The following is a 25,361-nucleotide window of genomic DNA, read 5'->3' on the forward strand; positions in this document are numbered from 1 at the left end:
CTGAAAAAACATTGGTTTTTGAGAAAGAGGTAATTTCTCACTCAAAGTCAAATGACAAAAGACTTGAAACCTTTTATTATGCATCTGAAAAACATAAGAGTTGTTGAATTAACGAGGGTGCATATATTTTCTTATTCTCGTGCAACTTCGATGACCAATTGAGCCAAGTTTTCATAGGCTTATAACTTTATGCATATTATGTTGGGATACACCTAGTGAGGGTACTGGTCTTTGACAATGATCAAATGTGTCCAGTGTACAAAAGATCACCTAACATTTAATGGCTTAATATAAACAAGTTTTGCTTTGTGTGGTCAGTGGTTGTATCAATTACACAGCTCACAAGTTAAAAAATTGAGTAGGCGGCTCATTACACATAAATAGGCCACATCCAAAAACCCAGACCGCCCCCCCCCCACCACCACCACCAGATTGGCAATTTTTGCCATACATGTAGCTGCTAAATAAATTTGACTTAATAGTAATAAAACATGAAATTATGTTTGCACACGACCATAATTCATTTAATCAATTAACTTTGTTTGTTTTATTACACAATCTCCACAGAATACTACAAGTGGACAACAAGAAGTAAATTTAAAAAAAAGAATAACAAAAGACATGGAACTTCAGGAATTGTCAAGGCCAATTGTTTTTGTCATACGGCTCAAACAAATCTATAGCATGTTCTGTATGAGCCCAGGCTCAGTACTAAAGGCAAAATACAGGTATATTTATGTTGGCCACTATTTTCAAAATTTGAAATATATCTTTCCACTCATATTCATTCTTTTCATAGCAATAACTTTCTTAAGCACAAAACACCAAACCCAAATGCAACATGCCCCTTGGCATGTGATGTTATTCAACATTCATAAATACCCTCGACAGTTTCTCTTTTCATATTGGCATGGTGGAGAGCGCGTCACGTGGGGGTGTTTAAACGGTTGATAATCCCAGCTGGAGCTGTTTATAACCGGTTGATTTGGGATAAGTTTGTGCGGGTTGTCCCACAAACTCGTTCCAAGGGATCTCCACGCGCCATTTTAGCCAATGGATGCATTACGCGCACAAATGCAAATCCAAAAACTGTCTCAATGCACCATACGTCAACCTGCCGAACATACAGAGCTCGTCGTCGGAAAACACTACAGATAAGTTTTGACAGAGTTTCCTTCTCTATTACGCCTTTATCCCACGGCCACGACACTGCCGGTTTTAAACAGCTGTTCAAGAACAATTGCCATCAAAACCTTCTTCAAGAGACACATTTGCTTTTAGATTTGGTGCTTTTGGCCATGAAAGCATTTGTACATGTAGCAGGTATATGACATGAATCTGGGCCCAATTCAACAACTTGCTAAACACAGAAAAGTATTGCTTAACAGAAACAGGTTTCCACCCAAAATAACATCAATTTTACTTAGCAAAGACATTTGTCCAGCAGTGTTTTCTGCCTAAATGCAGCTTTATGAATTGGGGCCCTGGTTGGAAACATGTTTTAAATGTAGGGAATCAATATTTACACTAATGTGCCTCAAAACTGTAAAGTTTTCCAATTACTTTGTGAACTAAATAAGTTCGCCATTTTTAAGGACTCCACAATTTGCTTCAGCAAAATGGCAGACTGTAAGTGTTACTTCAAGAGGGTATATAAAAAGAAAACCAAACAATTTCCAAGTAAACCTCCATGGATATCTGTGTGGATCATTATTTTCTTATTTTAAAACATATTTCCAACCACATCCATTTCACAGCATACCAAAGCACTAAAACCATCTAAAACCAAAAACACCCGACCCAAAAGCAACGCTTCCCTTTAGGTATGTGAGGTAATTCAACATTAAAAAAGTCGGGTTCAGTACTTTTTATCCAAACTTGTTTAAAATTCATCACATCTCAAATTTCAACAACTTAACTCAATCACATTATCATCAAAACCTTCTTCAGGAGACACATTTTTAGCTTTTAGATTTGCCGCTTTGGACTATGAAATCATTTGTTACATGTACATGTATGACATACTGTTGGGCCCCCTTTAATAAAGCCTGAAAGCAAAAAACCTTGCTAAGCACAGAAAGGTATTGCTTAAGAGAAACAGGTTTCCAACCAAAATAACATTAAGTTTCACACTGTTGTGACTGGTGCCCAAACTCAATTTTACTAAGCAACAAAATTTGTCAAGCAGCTTTATGAATTGGGGCCCTGCATGGTTGGAAATATGTTTTAAATGTAGGGTACCAATATTTACACTAACGTGCCTCAAAACTGTGAGGTTTTGAGGCAGTTGTTCTTTTTCTCCAACAAGAGTACGGAATAAAAGTATTATTGAATTGAATTGGCAGACTGTGCTCAAGAGGGTAAACATAAAACCAAACAATTTCTAGGTATAGGCCTAGTGTGGATCCTTCAATTTGAAACATATTTACAACCATCTTTTCATACCAGGCACTTTCTAAAGCCAAAAACAGCCAACATGTCCCTTTAAGCATGTGAGGTAATTCAACATTTGGTTATTGTCTGGTTAGCAACATATGTTTTGAAAGTAGTGTTTAACTATTTACACTATATGGTGCCTCAAAACTGCATGTTTTTTTCAAAATAGTCTGCCATTTTTAGGAGTCCAGAATTTGCTTCAACAAAATGGCAGACTGTGTTACTACTGCAAGAGGGTATAAAAAGAAAACCAAACAATTTCCAGGTATATTTGTGTGGATCATTATTGTCAACCACATGCATTTCATAGCAAGCACTTTCTAAACCCCAAAACACCCAACCCAAAAGCTAAGTGTCCATTTAGGCATGTGAGGCAACATTAGATTGTCAGTACTTAATTGTTATCAAAACCATGTTGTTGTTGAAAATCATCACATCTAAAACTTCAACAACTTCAATCACAATCAATGATTCAACTTCATCCAAACATTTTAGAGACACATATTGCTTTAAAATTTGGCGATTTTGGGCTATGAAAGAGTTTGTTATGACATGAACCTGGTTGGAGAGATTACATTTTAGAGTAGTGGAATAAAAGTAGTGGATAGTTAAACTAATGTACTTCAAAACTGTAAGGTTTGCCATTTATTTTGTGAACTAAAATGGTCCGACATTTTAAGGAGCCATGAATTTGCTTCAACAAACTGGTGGTTTGGATTAGTTCAAGAGGGCAAAAAGAAAAACCAAACAATTTCCAGGTACAACATTATTTTGTGGATCAATATTTTCAACAAAAAAAAAAAAAAAACATCTTTCGTATGGCAGTCATTGAAGAGTAGGGTGTTGACAGGGGCCTTCAGTACAATTGTAGCATGCTGTGACGTGGTCCATGGCATTTTGTACACCCGAGGGGGGAAAATGGCACACGAGGCGAAGCTGTGGGTGCTATTTTCCGTCGAGGGTGTAAAAAACCCATGGGCCCCTATTACAGCGCGCAACGATTGTTTTGTTATACCTCGGTAACATATTCCTCTTCTCAAAGTTTTGTTGTCAACTTCAAACATTTTTACACAGTTGAATACAATTCTTCACTTTTCCCTCAAGCCCGCGGATGTTTTGTACTAAGCGCTCAAAATCGACCAACGGTGGGAACGATCAAGGTAATGTAACCGGTTAACATCACTCATGTTACCTGCCGCAACGGCAGCCGTGGTACATCACGTGACGTGATTGGTTGTCACCCAATCAAACTTCACAGTTCATTAACGAGGCATAACAATGATAGATGTTCATCCATGACTGCACAGAGATTTCTGGCTTCTGATGAGGAGTTCAACTGTACATCTCCAACTGTGATGGAAATGACTGGGTGTGGCTGTTGCGAAAATCTTGATGTAAAATGAAGTTTGCCGCGATTAGCATCATCTTATTTGCAGTCGCCTAATTGGTAAATGTCGTTCATGAATGCCTTGAGGTTTTGGAGTGCAGTGTCAAGGTTCGACATAGACTTGCATCCATGGCCCCCCTCAAGCTTAAATTGTAATGGGGGCACATTCCTGGAGTTGCCCTCCTCACCTGTTCTCTTTCAGTCTCTCTCAGTGTGGATCCAATCCTTTGCAAGCTTTGTCGCCAGTTCAGGAGCCATAACCTTGAAGATGTTCTGCAAGAATAACAATTCAAAGAAAAACAAATCATAATAATTATTGGTAACCTCACCTCAGTAGGTAATCAAGACTTTCCAACCCATCAACTTTCTTCAAATATTTTTATATAAACACAATCAAAATACCTTCTCTATAGCATACACAAGTCCTGTTTCATTTGCACTCATGCAGGCCTGGAATAACATGCAGGCTACAGTAGAGACCATGGCCTCTGTTGCCCCATGTATGTATTGTCCTTGGAACTCTTGAAAAGTTTCCCATTGACTTTAAAGATTTTCCAATGGAAGTGCCCTCTGCAAAATTAAAATGGCCTTGCCCTTTCAACATGTTCAAAGATAAAATTCCAGGCCTGCTCACAAGTCTGTCTTTCCTGCTGCCCCTTACAATGTTCGTTTTTTCTCTTACATAAGGATTTGTTGTCTTGATAATTCTTAGCAATATTACCTGACAACCCTTGTTGCTATAAAACATCATAGCAGAACACAAACAACTGAAGAGGGTTTTCATCATCTCATTTCCTTATGTTCCTGCTTGTCTTGTCATACATGTATGTCATATTCCTCGTGTAGACCTGGAAAGAAAATGATTTGGGTTTGAAAAACAAAAATGACTAGAGTGGGATTCAAACCAACGACCTCCAGATCAACGACGCTCCCTTTTTTTCCAATATTTTTGTTTTGGTGCAAGTCAGAAGCCATACAACCATCAACTGTCATGTATTCGGCAGTTATATGGCTTCTGACTGACACCCCCGAACAAAGACATTGACAAAACAGGGAGACTGCCAACATAGGGCTTGATAGCTCAGTTGAGAACGTCAACTCGTTAATCCATTTGTTAAAAATAATTACGCGCTTTATATACGCAGGTGTAAAAAATGTGTGAATTTCAGCGCTATACATTTCAATCATGCTTTTATATGATGACCCAAAACCAAGTGCCCAAAACTGCATGTAATTAGCATACCGCAAGATCCAAAAACATTGAGAGGGGACCACAGTAGCTCTATCTTGACGCATCTTTTTACAGTGTGCTCTTAGTATTAAACATAGAATGGATCAATCATACGCAATAGGATATTTCAAAGTCAAAGGGGTGGGTTTTAGCGGCTGCAACCAAAAACATCATTAAAATGAAAACGGTTGTAATTCTGGAGGCAGACGTTAAGTAAAACTTTTTTGTTAGAGGACTGGTGTTTATCTAATTTACTTAAAGATAGAATAACAACAAACTTGACTGCAACTTACCTTGCGTGTATTGCAGGATGATTGCTAAGAGTTCACTACAGTAAAGCTTCAGCAGCCAATGCAAGAAGCCCTCCTGGGCTGCCTCCCTGCATGTCTTCCCACACATCTCAGAATGTCATATTCTCAACAATTCCTACAAGTTAAAAAAAAAAAGAATTGGGGATTGAGCAAAAGAAAATTTACCCAGTCTGTTTCCCCTAAGTTTTTTTGTTTAATAAGTAAAATAAATAAAGAGTACAATACATGATAAAACAACTTATTGACACAATTCAACTGATGTCATAATAATGCTTATAATAATAACTAGTTCTTAATACACAATAACTGTCTCAATGCGCTATACATAAATGCCCTCTTTATTTGGGCAATAACATTCTTTTAATCTTTCTCAGCTCCCTTCCCTCATGCTCCAAGGGCTTTTTCATACAGAGTATCAACCTCTACCCTCAAAGGTACCCATTTATACCCCTAGATGAAGAGAAACAATTGTAGTAAAGTATATTGCTCTAGGACACAAGTGTCCTGACCGGGATTCGAATCAACACTCCGATGACTTAACCACCAGAAAATGAATTCAATACTCAGAAAAATCTATGTTGTGGCATTTTCGGAGTGTGATACAATGACTTTCTCCATTATTGTGCAGTGTAGTGCACATTTAAGGCGACACTCTATCTATTAAACAGATTTTACATGCAATTTTACTCCCATAATGGCAAACGCTGCAATCAACAGCCTTGTGACATTGATGCAGTGGGCCAAAGACTTATTTTATTGCAGAGACTCGGAAGTTAAGCTATGTATATACTGAGTGCTCCACTAGTTGCTGGAGTTTTTTTCACAAATCCGACCGATGGACATTAATAATAATAATAAAATTATAAGGCACATTATGAATCACAGATTCCTCAATGCGTATAACAATAAAAACTAAAATGCAAAAACAAGACCAATTAAAATATAGGCTTAATACTAAGTAAACCAAAAATAATCGACATAAAAACAATCAACCATGCAAACACAAGTAGACACAAATTTTAAACATTAGGAACAACAGACCTAGATATAAATATAAACACATACAAATGAAAACATTAAAAATACAAGAAATTAATCCATCAATATACATTGAACCATGAGCAATAAGCAAATGTAAAAATAGTGACTTACATGTAAAGGCAGTGGACACTATTGGTAATTACTCAAAATAATTATTAGCATAAAATACCTCACTCGGTAATGAGTAATGGGGAGAGGTTGATAGTATAAAATATTGTGAAAAACGGCTCCCTCTGAAGTGAAGTAGTTTTCCACAAATTTGATTTTGAGACCTCAAGGTTAGAATTTGAGGTCTCGAAATCAAGCATCTGAAAGCACACAACTTCATGTGACAAGGGTGTTTTTTATCTTTCATAGTTACATGTATCTCGCAACTCCGACGACCAATCGAGTTCAAATTTTCTCAGGTTTATTATTTTATGCATATGTTGAGATACACCAAGTAAGACGACTGGATTTTGACAATTACCAATAAAGTGCAGTGTCTTTAAAAGATTCAACAATGCACACAAACAAAAGTAGATGTAAATTAAAAACATTAGAAACAACCAACCCAGATATAAACCCATACAACTGGAAATATTAAAATTACAATAAATTAATCCATCTAATATAGGCCTACATTGAACCGGGAGCAATTATAAGCAAATGAACAAATGCGTTCAGTGACTAAAAAGATATGTTTTAAGAGCACCTTTAAACAATTGTATTGACCTAGAACATTTGATTATTACAAGGTCAAAGCAGAATAAAAACACCTTCAGACCAATATGGATTAGTTACCTACAATGAATCTTTTGAAAACCTTAAACACCACAAAGAAAACCCAGTAAGCCTAAACAAAAGTAACTCATTTTTGTTACTAAAAGTTATAGCTTGGAATCAATATGGCTTTCTACTTAAACCCACTACTCAAATCCTTTGTTGTCCCCAACAATGTTAAAATAACATCAATCAGACACTAAAATTAAATAACAACAAAAACTAAAACAACTTAACATTATAAAACACATTTTTGTGGTTGATGACGGCACAACAAAAGAGAGAGAAATTTCTGCAAGAGAGCAGGGGCTTATTTCTGTCTGAAATTGGATCACCATGGGGTCAACATTGGGTCAAAGTTTCTATATCCAGAAATGTGTAATACGTCGAATAAACATCAAAATAATTATAAAAAACAACAATCAAAATATTTATAAAAAATATATCAAAAAAACCTGATGAAAATACCAAACGTATTTTAACTACTGTACATTCAATTGTTGTAACTGACCTCTTAACACTGTACAACAATAATTCCTTGTGTTATAACTTCTGCTACAATTACTTACGATGGTTTACATATCTCCCACTTTGGTATGGGACCAACGAAATAGTTGAAGTGAACAACACACATGCCTCTGGACGACAGACCAAGAGGGGGTGTGTGCCCAAAGGATTTTATTAAAAATTATGTTCTTGAACATTCCAACTATGGGAGACTCGGTATACAGTAATCATCTAATTAAACACAATCTACATGTATATTACATCACAATAACATCACACACATTGGCTGGCCACCATACATTTGCTCTTTTTGAGTGTGCTGTGAGGTGTTTGAACAGTTAAGAGTCGTTAAAGACATTGACTAGTGCCAAAAGGAAAAGGAGTCAACTAAAATCTACTAGGCCTATCTAATACAAAAATGGTAACACAAATTTTATCACAATAAAACATTTGCAAAGTTAAAACATCAATAACAAAAAATTCACCAGACCTAAATTCACCACAATAATATAACATGCCAAAGAATATTTGAATATTGTTTATAGGCTCACTTTAAGCAATGTTTATTTATTTGTTTATACAAATAACTTTTTGTTTACAAAATATGTTTTCAGCTGTCTGAAGATCATTGGAGCTATATAGGCCTATGGCATTCTTGCTGAGCCTGTTTCAGCTGTCAGAACGAAACCTTACAATGGTTTTAATTCTTACCAAGCATGTATTTATTTTTGAATACTGCAAATAGTGCCCTTAAATTGGATTAAATTATTCAGTGAAATGTATACAAACAGTGTTTTTGATATTTTTGCTGCACTTAAAAATGTTCATGTTTTGAGCAATGAAGTTCCCTAAAGCTGTGACAAGTTTGCGTTATCAAATAAGTTTCTTTTAGATAAGGCTTCAAATAAAACAAGGAGCACAAACTGATCACTTTACATATTTGATAGTCTACAGATCAATTTTATGACTTATTGTTTAGTTTGATAATTCATACACCATGAAAGGACCGAGGTTAATCAACTTGAAAAATCAGGGCAAAATTTCATAGAGCTGCCCAAGCACAAAAAGCACCCAAGCACATCAACAAAATTAAGCTTAGCAAAATAAGGTTACCAGCCAAACTACCGTGTCAAATGTATAATTTGCTAATTTCTGCTTAGCAGAAATGTATCATTGCAATATTGTATGCTATGACATTGGGCCCTGGTTGTATGACCACATTGGCAAAAAAATTACGTTCGTTTGGACAGACACCAATTTGAATAGATTGTTTTAGTCACCTAGACTACATTTTGTAACAGTGTGTTAACATTCACATACAACTGTCATACAATCTGCCAACATTAATAGTAATATTATTAATGACGTTTATTACGCACATTTTCCATACAAAAATAATTAAAAGGGCCTTACAATAAAAATAAATACAATGAACTAAAACAATAACACAGTAAACACCCGATAAAACAAAAAAATAGCAAAGTAAAAGTATGTATTAGACTAAAAATAATTCTAAAAATCTACCTTAAAAACATGAGATTACACATGTACCCATTTAAAAGCGGGAAAATTACATTGTAATTTGGGTTATCTGTGCAAGGCCTAGTTTGGAGCAAGGGCTGGAAAAATAAGGTGTGACCACTCTCTTGAATCAATTTAAAAAAATCTTTCAAGCAGCCCATATTGGGAAAGCTTGCATCCAACCTTTTGATATGTTACTTTGAAATACTTAAAAGGAACTTTCAGCAACTGCCTGCACAAAAAACACACAATAGTTGCATGTACATTGGCTCTAAATAGACACTTCCCATGCAATACATGTATGTAACTTGCGCTATCGTGTCAGTATAAATGTTCTCAAATCAATCTACATACTATTTTATTTTAGCCAGTACATCTTTGCTCAGTCTGTTCCTCTAATAATAACTAGTGTTTAGTGTCTAGCGCATTTTACAATAACCATATCAATGCGCTTCACATACATAGTGCCCTCGCCATTGGGCCAATAACATTCCTGCAGTATGGTGCTAGTGGCTATTCAACCCCTACCCTCACATGTACCCATTTATACCCCTGGGTGGACACAAGTGGCATGACCAGATTCGAACCAACACTCCGATGATTAACCATCAGAACTTGAATTCGATGCTCTCAACCACGACCCCATTCTGTAATTTTAAATTAAATAAACTACAAATATATTGATGAAAGTGTAGATTATTTTTGTGAATCTACACTCAACTGTCATTGTAACAAACTAAAGTGAATAGAACTTGAAAATAACTGTCTTCCCAAAATAAAAGATACATGATGTCCAACAAAGAAAACATTGTTTTCTTTCAATTTACCAAAACACTTTCCATTTAAATAATGGTAGTTTAAATTGTAAACTGAACAAACTGGCATTATACTGGATAGAATGTTTGACAAAGTACACAACATTAGATACAATTTAATAAGGGATAATACACTGAACACTGTAACCTTGGAAATATTTCTTTCCATATCATTTGAGTAAATTCAATCAAAAATTAATTTATAAAGCAATAAACAGAACCACAAACAAAATGCTTAAAGGCACTGAATACTAATTGGTAGTTATTCAAAATAGTTGTTCTAAAACTGACTTGTTAATAATCAATGGAGAGCTGTTGATAATGGAAAACATTGGGAAATATGGCTCCAATGCTCTTTTGCAGCTTAGATGACCAATTGAGGCCAAATTTTCACCGCTTGCTTTTTATATGCATATTTGGGTGTACACCAAGTCAGAAACTGCTCTTTGTCAATACTACTAAACGTGTTCAGTGCCTTTAACAATAAGGTCTAGATATTGAAAAAGTCGTCACACTACACTACACAGACATAATCTGTAAAAGCTATGTTAAACAATCTAATCAATAGCAAGATGAATTTACTTTGGAATAACAATGGTAACGATAATGTGAGATGATGGCTGTCTTTTGATGAAGATGAAGTTCTCCGAAGTTAAAAGAGATGGTGTTTGAATGTGCGACAGACTCTGCAGTATCGAGCTTTGCTGATGGCCTCTCTTGGTCCGCATGTTGTTCTCAAAGAAGACCCTGCACCAAATGAATGCTGATCATATGTGGCATTGATCATGAATATGTTTGCATATCAGTAATCTTATGAATGCACATGGTGCACTTATTATTGAGAAATCCAACTAATTGAAACTGTACCAGCAGTACTACTAAAATCTTTACAAATTTTTATTATCATAAGACCACATACATGTACATGTAGTCAACAAATGGTGCTGTCCAACGTGGCATTCTTTATTTGAATAGTCTGGATAAAATATAACCTACATGTAAGAGGGTTGAGGAACAGGACAGAAAGAATAATTTTAGAACACCAGGCCAGTACCCATACCGCAGTGTGGGGATACGCCTTTCCCGCCAGTGGGAGATCTCTGTGTATATACTCCAACTGACATCAATGAAGTGTCGACCATTCCGGGGTCCAGGCGACTCCTAAAAACCCTACCTACATGTACACTAAACAAAAGATAAACTAAACTGGCAAGGTGTTCCTTGAAAAGTGAGTATGTTTGGGGAAGTAGAAGAGGAAATGAAAAAGGAGCACATTGAACCTATTCCCCCGAAAGTTGTGGTGCTTCCATTTGGGACTTGTATACATTGTATAAGTAGGCATTATGGTTTTCCAGATTTTTGTACTATTAATAAAAGTCTCAATGTGCTTGCATTGATTTAACATCCCCAAAAATGCTGGTTCCTACACACTTAATGATGAATTTAATTTGGTTCATGGGATATGAACTTTTGAACTACACAATTTGAACTTCTGGTTTACTTCGGAAGTAAATGTCAAATGGGATCAAACTTTGTGCACAAATTTTAATATATATGCACCGAGTGCTTTGATATGCAATTACCTTGTATGCTAACCATTTGTAATTAAGGTTCTCTTCAAGATATTATCATTTTAAACAATAAATGTTTGTTTAATGTTTTAAATATTGAATATTCATGTCATTATAACTAAGATATTTAGTTAATGTTTAAGCTAATTACTACCCTTAACTATTATTTCATGACCTTAATAGCTTTAATACGATATAAAATCTGACATGGTAGTGTGTCTAAAGAACAGGACTTGTTAAGAAAGTACCTTAATTATAAGATTGTTGACATCTGATGTGAGAGGATTGAAATTGTGCATAATATTTATGCAAGTATCAGAAAAAATATCCGCTCAACTTTACAGATGAAGGAAAACAAAAAGCTATTAGCAATATCGATATCAGGGCTACATGCAGTCAGTTTCTTGGTACAGTTATATTCATCATCGTCATCAGGTAGAGCATGCTTGGCTTTCTTTGACATGTTTTTTCCATCTTTCTCTGTTGCTTTCCTAACCTGGATCTAGTATCCTCCATTAACTGGTCAAAAAAGGTCTTCTTTGGCATCTTTGTCTGCCATGGATGAGTTTTTAAAGTACAACATCTTCAGCGAGTTACTCAACATTTAGTCAATAGATCATGTATAGTGGTCTCGGGATTGGCACGAACTGGAGAACTGGAGTAGTATGCACAATGTCCTTGGGATCAGCACTGCAGAATTTGTCAGACGCTTATATGTACAATGCCCTTGGGATCAGCACTGCAGAATTTGTCGGAGTAGTATGCACAATGTCCTTGGGATCGACACTGGAGAATTTGTCAGAGACGTATACTGTATCACAATGTCCTTGGGATCGGCCCTTGAGAAGTTGTCAGAGTAGTATGCACAATGTCCTTGGGATTGGCACTGCAGAATTTGTCAGAGTAGTATGCACAATGTCCTTGGGATCGGCCCTTGAGAAGTTGTCAGAGAAGTGTGCACAATGTCCTTGGATTGGCACTGCAGAATCTGTCGGAGTATATGCACAATGTCCTTGGGATCAGCACTGCAGAATCTGTCGGAGTAGTATGCACAATGTCCTTGGGATCGGCACTAGAGAATTTGTCAGAGACGTATACTGTATGCACAATGTCCTATGGGATTGGCCCTTATGAGAATTTGTCAGAGTAGTATGCACAATGTCCTTGGGATTGGCACTGCAGAATTTGTCAGACGCGTATATGCACAATGTCCTTGGGATCAGCACTGCAGAATCTGTCGGAGTATAAGTATGTCCAATGTCCTTGGGATCGGCACTGGAGAATTTGTCAGAGACGTATACTGTATGTACAATGTCCTATGGGATCGGCCCTTGAGAAGTTGTCAGAGTAGTATGCACAATGTCCTTTGGATTGGAACTGCAGAATTTTTTAGAGTGTCCTTGGGAATTGCATTGGAGAATTTGTCAGAGTAGTATGCACAATGTCTTTGGGATCGGCACTGGAGAAATTGTCTGAGTATGCACAATGTCCTTTGGATCGGTCCTGGCGAATGTCAGATTAGTACGCACAATGTCCTTCGGATCAGCACTGCAGAATCTGTCAGACTCAGAGTAGTATGCACAATGTCCTTGGGACCGGCCCTGGAGAATTTGTCAGAGTAGTATGCACAATGCCTTTGGGATTGGCACTGGAGAATTTGTCAGTGTAGTATGCACAATGTCTTTGGGATAAGTACTGCAGATTGTGTCAGATACGTATGCACAACGTCCTTCGGATTGGCACTGCAGACTTTGTCAGAGTAGTACGCACCATGTCCTTTGAATTGAACTGCAGAATTTGTCAGAGTAGGCCTAGAATCTATACTAGCTCTCTAGATCTTGGCATCAGCAATCAGCATCTGTACCCAGTTCTTTTGTTGTAGAAACGGTGATCGCTTACAACATCAATGACCCACCTGTCCACACAAGGGATGGCACAACTCTCCAGTATCCAACTTCAATCTTGACAATGACATGCAGACAACCAATGTAGTACGAGAACAGAGAAAACAGAGACATTTTTAGGAGAGCAATAGCGAAAGCTGCCACATCGCGCTGCCAGACCGGAACTGGTATGTGATCTTGCATTCAATATTTGGAATGGGGTTTCTTGGTAGGTATCTGTAAGTGTCAGTTGGTGTAAGTGAAGGTTGGTGCTGTAAGTGAAGGTTGGTGTTTGTCAGGGTCGGTTGTAGGCCTAGTCGTTGGTGTTTGTAAGTGTGGTCGTGAGTGAGTGGTTGGGTTACATTAAAGGTTAGGGTGATAGAACTCCCGGGTAGAACTAGGGTTAGGGTAAGGATGAGGGTTAGAGTTGTGATAGGGACAGACACCTACAAGAAACTCCATTCCACTATTGAATGCAAGATCACATAGCAGCTCCGCTCTCAAGATTTGTTTCAAGCCATCAGCACACCAATTTAGTGCAACTTTATGCCCGTTGTTTCCTCAAGCTCTCTGAATCCCCTGCCCTCGTTTTCTCAGTCAACGCGAGATAAACAACCTTCATGTTCCCCTCCACGACAAAGTGGTGTCCAGGGGGTTCACCCGGCCAACTACAACACGGCCAGACATCTCACCAAGATCATCCACCCACTAGTTGGCCTCACACAGCATACCACCAACTAAAGTTCGACTGTCAGTTTTTTCATAACAACTCTTGATCATCAGTTCACCCAACACCTGAACAACCAGCATCAACTCATCAAATTGACCATGGAACTAAAGGAGAACAGTATCATCTTCTTGATGTTTAAACATCCAGCCAGCAGACATTTCTCACAGAAACTTGAAACTTCTCATTTAGTTATATTCAGAGATGAAAATTCTTCAGTTTCGTCATAGTGGTGTCACTATGTACTCATCATGATCATCATTTAGGCTGTGTTCGCATCCCGTGTAGGATATGTCCCTCCTCGTGTAAATGTCATTCATTTCTTTTACTTGCAGTTCTGGTTCATGTTGCTCATGCATGATGTCATCTCTCCATCTTCTTTTCTGTCTACATGTACCTCTTTTCCTTTTCCCCTGTCCTTGGTTACCAATCCATAATTCTTGTTGTCCATACATTGCCATTTCTTAGGGCAGTGATTGTGTCCATCCAATCTCTATAGGCTTGTTCTACATGTATTTTCCTTTGTTCTTTCTTGTTTATGCGCATTTAATCCTGTCTTGATACCAAGAAATAGCATTTGTCTCTCCATCGCTCTTTTTGGTGTGCAGAGTTTATGTCCTATTAGTTTTGTTGTTGTCTGTCCATGATTCTGCTCCATAAGTTATTGTTGATATCAAACACTGATCATATTATTTTTCTCCCAAGTGCCATACATTTAGGTATGTTCTCATCACAAAGTGTTCCTCTGTATCGTCCAAAGGAGCTCCATCCTGCCTTAATCCTGGTTGATATTACATCTGTTGTGTTGTCTTTCAGTTATCTGTTTGGCACAGCATTTGTATTCATTTAACACCCTCTGCTGATTACTTGGTCCTCCACCATTATTGAGTCATCTGTAATGAATTTGGCCATGTACTTTGTCTTTCCTTTGGGCATCTTCAAATCTTTGTCTTAACTTTCTACTTCATTTATTTGCACTTTTTTAAAAGTCGTTAGCAGAAGAGTTAGAGCCACGTCATCTGCAAAGCGTAGATCTGAAAAGTTGTCTCCATTGATGTTGTACAATGTACTCCTTCCTTCTCATCTAGTTTAGTGTTCATGAAAACCTCTTCCAACACTGCATTGAATGTTTTGGGTGATATTGGGTCCCCTTGCCCAACTCCTCTGTTCAAGCTTTTAGCCAGCAATGCGTCCGGGCGTCTTTTGGACGCCCTATTTCATTTTTGGACGCCCCCAAAAACTGTCGGACGCCCTTGAAGACGCCCTGTTAAGCTTAGGCATTAATGAATTGTCGGCAAATCATGGTTTTGATGAAGTATCTTGATGTATTCCCTAATTGAGACGTCTTGCAACCACAAAGGGCTGTTTAAAAAAATATTAAGTCCCAGAAACAACCGCAAGATTCTACAATTGATCCTGAAATACCAGGGTTTCTTTGAAAGAAAAAAAAACATCAAAAGACTCTAGCGCCCATGCGTCTCCCACAGACGCTGCAGAAGTAACACAATGTATCATGTTACCTCCCCTGTGTGGGAGCCTTGTGCGCCGCCTTGCCGCCGAACTGCAGACCACAATGGGATCATATTACACAAACCACAACTCATCCACAACCCAATTTATGAATGAGAGGTCACCCCATGTGCATTATGGATGCTTATTGGTTAGCTAGAATGAAATGGGCGGGATCTAGCTAAATATGCACACATGTAAGAACAGTCATGTGCAGTAGACACTTTAAAAAGACACTTTATGTGTGTGTAATAGAACTCTATGGTGTAACTGAAAGGCCCATGTTCACACCATGGGTAGACAGTACACCCCACAGATCCATACCCCGATTTGTAAATACTAATAAGCATTGAAATTGGGCGTTGTAACGATGTCAGAATTTCGGCTAAAAATATAAATGATACTATTTTGATGATATAGCGTGGGATAAATAAAAGAAATATGCTCAAGCTTACTTAACCTTGTATCTGGCCATTGAAAAAACAAATATATAAATTGCATCAGACTCAATACCAGTTGGGCCTTTTGTAAGCAAAATGAAAGAAATACCCAAATTGCTACTATCTGCCAGTTGCATGTTTCTGCAAGATAAAATGTACAACCAATTTATCTTATATACTGTTGCCCATTCATTGTTTGCCGGCAAGGGTATCAAATTTCACGTCAGACACCCAAGGTTTTCATTTCACACACAATTTATTTTGTCATATGAATGGTTGTAGCCTACTTCATCATGGGGACAGGAAAATCACAAATTTCTTCCAACATCTTGCCAGATATTCACCCGATCCAGTGTCGAGTGACCCGAGTGACTGTTCTAGCAGTGATTTTCCTGACCCCATGCAACAACCGGGACCCTCAGGGAAAAATAACAGCTCGTCCCACTCCCATTGTGAGTTTGACTTCCCTTATTCGAATCAAGAGACAAGCCAATTCGCCCAACTGATGTCGATTCCAGTGACAGCGACCAACATTAGTCTGTACCATGTCTATCTAAAAAAAAGGGTAAAGAACACAAGATCTAGAAGAGTCCTCCCAAAAAACAAAAGACAGTGGAAAAGAAATTTGTCCGTACATGGTTGGCTACCCAAAGCATACGTTGAGTTGAGCACACAGTAGATGCAATAGCTCTGTGGTACATGTCATGTACCTGGCTACATGATAGCTGAAAATTTTTCCCAAAAATTTGGACGCCCTGTTTTTCAATCAAGTCAAATTTGGACACCTTATTTTCAAATCCTGGCTAAAAGCTTGCCTCTGTTGATGTTTAATTCCTGTGAGACGTCTTTATCAATTTAAATCTTACATTAAGTATTGAAATACATTAAATAAAAGTTTACTATTCAAAATATCATAACACATAAACCACACAATAGTATAATCTATACATCATCGCATGGGCTTTGCATACTAAACAAAGTGTGACCCCATTTGACCTTTACTTCCAGTTAAGCGCGGGCGTTAAAGCTAACGTTAGTGTTAAACTACATGTATGTTATCTATAACGAGAAAAGCACTGAGGCTGGCTGTTCCGCTCCTTTGATCAACAGGTTCAAAGATAGATAGGATATGTAGATAGATAGATAGTCTATAGATAGATAGATAGATAGATAGATAGATAGTCTATGGATAGTTAGATAGATAGTATACGTAGATATTTCCACAAAAGTAATCACAGCATAACAGCTATATGCAACGACAGTGTATGATACATTCATTAAAAGTTACAAATTGTAGATATATAGAACACTAGCAAAAATGGGGAAAATGTATACTTATATTGTTTAAACTTTTTACTTGGAAGCAGATCGATATCTAATGTGACTCATGTGGAAAAATCAGACATGCTTACATTGTATTATTTAATAATAATAATAATAACCAATTTTTATATAGCGCATTTCACAATAACCGTATCAATGCGCTTTACATTAGTGCCCTGGTCATAGGGTCAATAACATCCCTTTTTAATGTTTCTCAGCTCCCTTGGGAGTATACCACCATGGGCAACAGTTTATATCGCTCCAAAGGCTTTTTCATTCACAATATCAACCTCTACCCACGCAGGTACCCATTTATATCCCTGGGTGAAGAGAAGTAATTATAGTAAAGTATCTTGCTCAAGGACACAAGTGTCACGACTGGTATTCAAACCCACACTCCGGTGAATTAACACCAGAACTTGAATTTGATTCGATTAGGCACTTTACAAATGTCTTTATCATTATAATGGCAGGATCATGACAACAAATTAAATTGTTTTTTATGAGTGGTGGCTCAAGTGCCACTGAGAAACAAATTTCCAAACAGACATTTTTGTGTTGTGTGATATCCGTTCCCATACAATTTGTAGAAGGCATTTCATGTGATTGGTGGTTTTAGGCCACTGACAGAAATGTCATGTTGTTTAAGGCTGTGTACAACTGTGAAACTTTGGCCCAATTGATCAATTTGGATTCAACTGAGAAAGGCTTCATCAGGCCTGAAGTCTTTCCCAAATCTCCCCCGACCAGTGTCTCAAATGGGTACAATTTATTAAAATTTGTGCTGAAAGGATTGATGGATTGTGTCACTGATGTCTGATTGTGTAAATGATGTGTCGTGAATAGTCATGAGCGACACAACTGGTTTTTAACCCAACAGGGAAGTTTTTTTGCAACTATTTCTAGTGATATTCAATGCAGTATGATTTACCTTTAGTAGTTAAATAGCTTTTGTCCCAACTCACAATCAATATTTGCGACTTCGACCCTAGTCACACAAGACACCCAGGCTTAAACAGGGAGTAGGCACAACTATTATACAAATCATAAAATAATATTTAAACAAAGTAAAACGTAAACTGAAAGAAAAATAGCTAACCCCAATAGAGATGCAATTATGCAAGATCAAAGATGAAGCATAATGTGCTAATTGAATATTATGTTTAATATTCACTTCAGTACTGCAAATAGTGCAAGCTGATTAGATATTGAACTATAAAGAATGCTATCATTTTTGCACAAGATATGAATATTTTTTTTTTAAATAGGCCCCTATTCAAAATTATAAAATAAACTTAAATGGTAACCGACAAAGACCAGTATTCTCACTTGGTGTATCCTAATGCATGCATCAAATAACACAAATTTTTGACTCAATTGGTCATCGAAGTTGCAAGAGAATAATGAACGAAGAACACCCTTGTTGCACAAATGTGTGTGCTTTCAGATGTATAAAAAAAGGCTTATATAAATCAGCTGAGGTACTTTATTGTTTGAATGAGAAACCACCTCTTTCTAAACAAACTACGTTACTTCAGGAGCCGTTTCTGACAATGTTGTATACTATCAACAGCTCTCCATTGCGAGTTACCAAGTAAGTTTTTATGCTTATAATTATTTTGAGTAAGGACCAATAGTGTCTATAGTGCTTTTATACAGTCTTTGATAAAACTCTCTTCATATTTCAGGACAATAAGCATGGTCCAATACACTGTCACAGCTGTCTCACAAGCAAACAACTTAATAATTAGCCCCAAAACCAATTCATCACACTACACAGTTACAATCTGTAAAAGTTATGTTTAAAGCAACATTACAGAAATGGTTTTTTGCTCACAAAACAGTCTCTTGCACTCCTGGCAGTGTAAGCACTGTATGCAAGGCCAAATAAAACAAAATACCAGTTGGTTGCCCTGCCCGCATCCTTTTTGGGGGCTGCATCCTTTTTTTTATTTACTACATGTATTTGTTATTTTTCTAACGTGATGCTCTCGAACATGTGTAACCGTTTCATAAAACAATAATAGTGAATGCCTACCAGCAAATCTTTTTACAAATCCGACCTGTTAATACTAATACAGTAATAGTGTTGACAGGTCCTCATGCAACAAATAGGTATAAAATAAGTTTGCAAAAAAAATGCAATGGGTTTAAACTGAAGAATTGGTGGCCCGTTTGATTTGAAATACTAAGCGGCCACCTTGAAAAAAATAGTGAAATTGGCTCAAAAATAATGTTTTGCCAAATTAATACAAGTTTTTATCCTGATTACATAGTGTTTGTTTTGGTTTCGTTTGTTTGAACTTTGCTCTAGTAACAACACAATGATGGGAACAAATTTAAGTTTTTCAAAACTTTATGATGTTCAATATCTTAGGAAACTACTTTTTCGATGTACGTTCGACACTAAAATAGTGAATTTTTAAATCCCTCTATTTCAACCATGGGCAGAAAATTATCATAATTTACATTACAAAGCACAATTGATACATGGATTCATTTCTTTAAAAAATCTTCGTATTTGTACAAAATCCTGGTGTCTGACAACACATTTTGTTCGTACAGTACACACAGTATGTCCGACACCTCCGAAATAAATATAACAAAAGCCTTCTTGAACGCCTTTAAATTATAATACAAAGCTAAAAATTGGTACACGGTAACTTTCATCCAAATTACTCAAATCTTGCCTCAAAACAAGTGTATCTCATTCCCTTTTTTTCTACTGCCAATTAAAAACACAATAATTATAATCTGCAGAATTTCCATTTCCAAAACCCACTGGGTTGGTACTTAATTATTATCAGAAAAGCTTGATTTTGCATTTGTTTGTTAAATACAGGTACATGCAAGCCTGGGTACATGTGGTAACCCCCAAGCAAGGATAGAGCTTTTATTCAATAGTAAAATGTTGCCAAGGCTCCAAAGACAGAGTTTGAACTAGATTGGTTTTCATAAAAAAGCATTTCTCTGAGTTACATCCCACACTGTGGTGTTTTGGGCGAATGGCTTCTATATCCAAAGATGTGGATGTATAACTTGTTTGATAAAATTACCTTTATATCTCTATCCAGAACAAAAATTCCTTTTATTTATATCACTGTAATAATACTCTCTGTCCGAAATGTACATCTGACACCATGGCACTGCCCCAAAGTTACTTCGGAATAACTAACGTTTAAGATAACATGAACTGATAGCTGTCAGTGTAAAATTTCAAAAAATGTAACCATGAATAGTCTACCAACCAGTAATTTCAAAATTAACTTAACGGCGCAGTTTCTCCAAACATACCTTTTTGGCTGCCGGGGATTTTTTGGCTGTTCATAAAATTACTGAAGATATGCATGGGTAATCTTAGGAATCTATAATACTTATTATTGAGAAATTAAATTCATTTATATAATTTATTTCATATATACGATTGACTTTTGTGGAAATAAATTAGGTCAGAGAATAGACTCTGTAGTGTAGATTCATAATGTACTCGCTTTTGGCTCACTCATCCTATCCACAATTAAAGTATTTGCACAATTATCAGTGCTCACAACTATAAGGTCCTTACAGCAATTTCTTATTTCTAAAAAAAAAAAATTAAAGTTTAATTTTGAAATGGAGGTTTTTTTTTGCCATTATTCATTTAAATTCGTTTAAACCCTATTTACCAGGAGCTCAGCAATATGGAATAAGCATTTTTATGACCCAGACAAATTGCAATAAAGACTGTAATATAGTTCTGAGCACTGCCGTGACAAGGGTTGCTTTGGTAAAATTCAGTAATGATTGTTGTAAAACTACCATTCCTATTTAAAAGATGTTAAATTTACATCCAAGATAAAGAACAATAATTTTGGTTTTACACTTATTGTGTGTTTAAAACACTGTTTACTCAGAACTTTCCAGAGTCCTGTGAAAAGTCCACTCAAGATGAACAGCCTATTTTTAAAGGTTGCACATAATTCATATATGTTTTTAGAATGGACAACGCAATGACTACAGATGAAATAGTATCAAAAATCATTAAGGTTGTTAAGCGTGTGCTTCTTTCTTGGGTATGTTGGTGAAGAGAGAGACGTTGTCAAAACTCTCAAGAATGTCTGTTTGACCGAGGAGAATGTCATTTATGATGTTGACAACTTGGCTTTAGTTGGTGATGTGGTACTGTTTGAGGCCTAGTAGTGGGTGGAGAATCTTGGTGAGATGTCTGGCCTTGTTGTAGGTTGTTGAAACCCTGGGCGCCACGATGGGATGGAGGGGAACATCGGGATTGTGAATCTTGGGTTGACCGAAAGAAATAAGGGCAGGGGGATGTAGAGGTTTTGAGATGGCAGTACCTGGGTGTGCTGATGGCTTGAGGCGGGACTGATGGAGAGATCGGTGCTTGTTGCTGATCTCGTGTTCGATGGCCTGATTGGGGTTTCTTGGTAAATGTATGTAAGTGATGGCCGACAGAATCACAGTCTCCTTGAGGTTAAGTCAGATCCCTAACCCTAACCTAAACTCAACCCTACCCTAACCCTACCAAAAACTCAAGTCTGAATCCAGACCCTGCTAACCCTCAAGAACGCTAAGCTACCAAGACCATTCAAAGCAAGCAGTAGAATGCTGCCATCTAAGCCCTACCTCAAGACCAATCCATCCACTTCTTGCCAGCCGACAAGGGTAACACCACTGTGGACAAACCTACCACTAAGATATGACCACAAGGTGACTAAAATTCTGTCAACTGACACTTTCAGACGCCCACCAAGAAATCCCATCCTGGCCATTGAATGCAAGATCAGCATCAAGCTCTGATCTCTCCATCAGTCCCGCCTCAAGCCATCAGCACACCCAGGTACTGCCATCTCAAGACCTCTGCATACCCCTGCCCTCATTTCTTTCGGTCAACCCAAGATTCACAATCCCAATGTTCCCTTCCGTCCCATCTTGGTGCTCAGGGTTTCAACAACCTACAAGGCCAGCCATCTCACCAAGATTCTCCACCAACTACCTGTCCTCGAACAGAACCACCTCACCCATCAAGCCAGTATTTTGAGTTCCTAGTAAATGGGGTTTATTGATCAAGAGTGTTCTTCAAAATTGTTTTGCAAAAAGAAACTTTCAATTTCATTCATGTGTTGATTTTCACTTCAGGATCTTTTGACCATTAGAACTATGAAAAAGCCATTAATGACCTTTATAGTTCTGAGCAGCAGATGATTGTGCAAATAATTTAAGTAGAATGGATGAGAAAGTGTCTACTGTTTAATGTACGAGCCGAAGGCAAGTACATTTGTAGTTAAAAGAACCTACAATTCAGAGTCTATTCTCTGACAAAATCTATTTCTACAAAAGTCAATGTATGAAATAAATTAAATGATTTGGATATATCAATTATAAGTGTAGATTCCTAAAGACCTCAATGATTTTTGATACTATTTTATCTGTAGTATTGCATAGTCCATTCGAAAAACATCATGTATACGTAAACAATATAAAAATAGGCAATTTACAAAATTTTAACCCTGATTCTGATTACATAGGAAAGGTAATTTTACATCAATCATTACTGATTTTTACCAAAGCAACAGTTGGCACTGTGATTGTTAACTAAAGAATACCTATGCATAGATTAACAGAATTAATGTTTGTTGATACAATTGGATCCATTTCTGGATGTGTTCTACACTGACCTGATTCCATTCTTCTTCTTGCAAGCTTGAGTGTAGATCCGACCTTAACGGTCATACAACTTGACTGGTCAGGCACTTTGACGACTGAATGGTACGCACGGTCTCCAACTGTAAGACAAGTCAAATTTTGAGCAGACTGTCAATATCGATAACATGCGTATATCTAGTCTTGTGCAAGTTGTTGTTATTCACCAACCCAACAGTGCACTCAACTATCGCAAAACCCCCTCACTCGGATCCGTGCTAAAAAGATCGCTGATCACCACTCAAGGTTTGCAGCTCCCAGAACGCCCTCTATTGGTGGAATAATCGCAACTCGAATAACAAAATTGAAAAAGCAAAGTGGTGAAAGAATAACTTAATTCATGCGAGATTGATGACGAGATTCAATAAAATGCCAGATGCAACTGGCAGATATATACAACAATAATCAAAAATGGGCAGACAATGCTTTTGGATGCAAAATGTTTCTTGTATTGATACACCAAGACAAGGGGGACAATTTTGAGTGAATGTGCTCTCCAGGCCAATGTGCCCGCTACGGAAAGTGACACAACTGGGGGAAAATATCCGCATAAAAACGTGTTTCTATTTATAAATAAAAAAAATAAAAAATAAAAAAAGATTTCACCTCTCCTGGAGACAGACATGCAGCTTGGCAATGATTCAACAAGCAAATGAGGGAGTCCATGCTATGCTATAATTTGGCACTATTATTTATTCAGACAATCAGGAACATGAGCTCAAAGAGGTTCAATAAAATCAATAATTTGGAAAAGTTTCCGTATGGCGCCACCACTTAATTTATATAGCATAATTTACCTCAATGAGATATCCCTTTTTGCAAAAAAAGGGAAAAGTTTCCGTATGGCGTCACCACTTTTTCATTCGAAATTAAATAATATAGTATCTAATTTACCTGATTGATATATCCCTTTTTGTAAAAATGAGTGAAAAAGTGGTGGCGCCATGCGGAAAGTTATCCAAAAAAAGAGTGAAAAAGTGGTGGCGCCATACGGAAAGTAATATCCCATCGGATTACTTTTTACCCCAACTTACTCATCACTATGCTCTTATCATATTGAGTCGTGTGGCTCTTTGCTGAATAACGGGCGGTATGCAGGTCCTGTCTATGAACTACTGGCGCCTCACAGGTCCGAACTGGTGAACTAGAGTGCCATGACAGTGGAGTGTTTTTTCGAGCCGGAGTCAAAGGAAATTAGCGGCGTATATGTACATGCATTAACTGCGAATGACCAAAGAATACCGTTCAGAAGTACCAGCGGGTTTTACGGAAATGCATTTTGACAGGAAGAAATTAAAACAAATAAGATTTACCTTTTCTTTGTGAAATTTAGAACTACGACGTCACATCATATCCTCTACGCAGTTACAAAATGGCGCTGCTCAACTCGCGCATGTGCACTGCGCGCTGGCATTGCTGCATGGGTCACCGCTTTATTGGTTGAGGTCAGGTCTTTTTTATCCAATGGCATCGGCGTATTTGTGTAAAGAAACAATTAACATTGGTGCAATAAGCTAAAATTTGACAGTAGTCTTTTAACCAGTATTTTAGTTTTGTCAATTCACTTTCCTTGGAAAATACTTCACAAGTTTAAATCTTACTCTGCAGGGTTGGCCCCTTCAACTTTTTGAGTGTGGTTATTGTCGGCTGCAGGACGAAAAGTTTCGATTTCGACTTTTGAATGGTCAGTTTCACATGTCCAGACCCCAGGCCAGGCACCACTACATACATAATTGAAGAGGAAGGTTCAAAGAGAACACCCATGGTCAACTTGACCCGGCCCAGGGGTTTTAGTATTTTTTTAAATAAATTTTGAAAACAATTATTATTTTAACCCACACAAAATTAACCGTACTGCGTGTGGTGCTTGCATATCAGGCATTACTTTTGTTCAATTATTCGCATGTCGGCCTCGCCTCAGAACGAAGTCATATTACGAATTTTGAATGGTCAGTTTCACCATTCCTCCATGGTTTCACATGTCCAGACCCCTGGGCCGGGCACCACTACATACAGAATTAAAGAGGCTGGTTTACAAAAAAAAAAAAAAAAAAAGTATAAAACAACATATGAAAATACACACTCCGTTACATATGTATTGGTTTTGTGCGTAAATGCAATTTGAATGTTGAACGAGTAACTGGGTCGTGTTTGACATTCGAATATCCAATGTCCAATGTCGAACGTGAAACCAACT

At 37.3% G+C, this 25,361-nt stretch overlaps 1 long non-coding RNA gene across 2 annotated transcripts; it reads right to left on the reverse strand.

The window, feature by feature from the left end:
• Nucleotides 1–591: 591 nt before the first annotated feature.
• LOC139940367 (uncharacterized) lies at nt 592–24,527 on the reverse strand. 2 transcript variants are annotated; one of them, XR_011786443.1, is made up of 5 exons: nt 24,478–24,527; nt 23,140–23,247; nt 5,348–5,480; nt 4,545–4,671; nt 592–4,096 (listed from the first exon to the last, which is right to left on the reverse strand). It is a non-coding gene; the product is annotated as an uncharacterized lncRNA (long non-coding RNA). The 2 variants fall into 2 exon arrangements; XR_011786444.1 differs by lacking the exon at nt 24,478–24,527 and adding an exon at nt 24,199–24,346.
• Nucleotides 24,528–25,361: the final 834 nt, after the last annotated feature.

The sequence above is a fragment of the Asterias amurensis genome, chromosome 1 (assembly GCF_032118995.1).
Source record: "Asterias amurensis chromosome 1, ASM3211899v1".
Lineage (NCBI taxonomy): Eukaryota > Metazoa > Echinodermata > Asteroidea > Forcipulatida > Asteriidae > Asterias > Asterias amurensis.